The sequence below is a fragment of the Urocitellus parryii genome, chromosome 1, assembly GCF_045843805.1.
Source record: "Urocitellus parryii isolate mUroPar1 chromosome 1, mUroPar1.hap1, whole genome shotgun sequence".
Classification (NCBI taxonomy): domain Eukaryota; kingdom Metazoa; phylum Chordata; class Mammalia; order Rodentia; family Sciuridae; genus Urocitellus; species Urocitellus parryii.
Window position 1 is genome coordinate 38,984,252 of NC_135531.1, and position 2,550 is coordinate 38,986,801.

Below are 2,550 nucleotides of genomic sequence, written 5' to 3' on the forward strand. Positions count from 1 at the left end.
AGCCCTGATGCCCTTCAATAGATGAATGGATGAAGAAATACACACACACACACACACACACACACACACACAATGGAATATTACTCAGCCTTAAAAGAAGAATAAAATTATGGCATTTACAGGTAAGTGGATGGAGTTGGAGTATATCACACTAAGTGAAGTAAGCCAATCCTCTAAAACCAAAGGCTAAATATTTTCTCTGATAACTGGATGCTGATCCATAATGGAGGGGGGTGGGGCAGGGCAAGGAAATAATGGAAGAACTTTGAGCAGAACCATGTTGGGGAGGATGGTGGGATGAGTTGAACACTATTACTCCTATGTATAGTTATGACTGCACAAATGGTGTGATTCTACATCATGTACAACCAGAGAAATGAAAAGTTGGGCTCCATTTGTATAAAAAAAATTAATTAAATAAAAATAAATAAATTAATTAATTAAAAGAGTAGATCAGAAAATAATTCTGTTTTTGACTCCTTTGTAGCGCTTTCTAAAATTACCAAAATGTAGCTTTTTTTCTTATAGGGCACTTTATTTTATCTTTTTTTAATTATTTTTTTATTTATAGATGACAGTGGAATGCATTACAATTCTTATTATACATATAGAGCACAGTTTTTCATATCTCTGTATATAAAGTATATTCACTCAATTCATGTCTTCATACATGTACTTTGGATAATAATGTCCATCACTTTCCACCATCATTTCTAACCCCATGTCCCACTTCCCTTCCCCTCCCACCCCTCTTCCCTATCTAGAATTCATCTAATCCTCCCATGCTCTCCCTCCCTACCCCACTATGAGTCAGCCTCCTTATATCAGAGAAAACATTCAGCATTTGTTTTTTTGGGGGGATTGGCTAACTTCACTTAGCATTATCTTCTCTAACTCCATCCATTTACCTGAAAATGCCATGATTTTATTATCTTTTATTGCTGAGAAATATTCCATTGTGTATAATATGCCACATTTTTATATCCACAAAATGTAGCTTTTTATTTACATCGAAATATTGATATTTGAAATTTTGGGGGGAGGGGGGCTGGGTACCAGGGATTGAACTCAGGGGCACTTGACCACTAAGCCACATCCCAGCCCTATTTTGTATTTTATTTAGAGATAGGGTCTTACTGAGTTGCTTAGCACCTTGCTTTTGATGAAGCTGACTTTGAACTCGCAATCTTCCTACCTCCAACTCCCAATCCTCTGGGATTACAGGCGTGTGCCACTGCGAGCAGTGCTGGGTAAGGTAGATAAACAAGTGGACTGCCTACCCAGGTGTACTTGCTAGCCAGGTTACTATAGCATAAGTTTTGCCTTATCAACCCATTTGTGTGTGTGTGTGTGTATGTGTGTATGTGATACTGGGGATCGAACCCAGGGCCTCATGCATGCTAGGCAAGCACTCTACCACTGAGCCATATCCACAGCCTTTGCCCACCAACTTTTAAGCACATGTTTGATTTCTTGTGCACCTCGTTATTTCTAACAAGTCTAAGGACTGAAACAGAATATACATTAAGAGAGAGAGAAAAAATGACAACCCAGTTAGGTTTAATAAATATAGGCAAGTTGGGAACAATGGCACATGCCTATATCCAGTACTAGGGAGGCTGGAGCAGGAGGATCACAAGTTCAAAACCAGCCTCTCCAACTTAGAAAAATTCTGTTTGAAAATAAAAAAAACATGAAGGACTGGGGCTATAGTTGAGTGGAAAAGCATCCCTAGATTTAATCCCCAGTACAGTGGGAAGAGCAAGGAAAACGTAAAAAGCAAATTAAGGTAAAAGTGTGTTTGAATATTATTTGTGCTATGTTGATTTTTTCATTTTTTATTTTCAAGCTTATCTGTAAGTTGAAATTATTTTACAGTAATCTTTTTAAAATGCTTTGTGGTGACATTTTCATAATTGTGCCTTTTCAGATTTAGGAAGTACTCTAAGATCTGAACAAACTCAGTAAGAATAAATCCATACCTGGATATACCACACTGAAATAAATGTAAGACAGTAAAGACAAAGAGTCACCCAGAGAGGCAATGCAGATGATCTGCAAAGGAAGGACAACTAGTTGGTGGAGACTTCTTTTCATCCACAATAAGAACAGACAGACAGGTGTGGTGGCACACGCCAGTAATCCCAATGGTTTGGGAGGCTGAGGCAGGAAGATCACAAGTTCAAAGCCAGCGTCAGCAAAAGTGAGGGGCTAAGCAACTCAGTGAGACCCTATTCCTAAATAAAATAAAAAATAGACCTGGGGATGTGGCTCAGTGGTTTAGTGCCCCTGAGTTCAATCACCAGTACCTGCCACCACACACACACACACACAAATAAAATAAAATAAAAGAAAGAAAGAAAGAGAGAAAGAAAGAAAGAAAGAGAGAAAGAAAAGAATAGGCAATGGGGAAACATTATCTTCCAAGTTGTCAGGGAAATTACCTGTCAACTTAGAATTCTACAACTAACTAAAATTTCATTCAATAATCAGGGATTAAAGATACTACCAGAATACAACAAGAGGTTTAACTTAACGATCTCACTTAAT

General features: G+C 37.9%; 1 non-coding gene across 1 annotated transcript; it reads right to left on the reverse strand.

Moving 5' to 3' along the window:
- Nucleotides 1-1,362: 1,362 nt before the first annotated feature.
- On the reverse strand, nucleotides 1,363-1,435 carry Trnaa-agc (transfer RNA alanine (anticodon AGC)). The gene has a single exon. It is a non-coding gene; the product is annotated as a tRNA-Ala (tRNA).
- Between the last annotated feature and the right edge of the window lie 1,115 nt (nucleotides 1,436-2,550).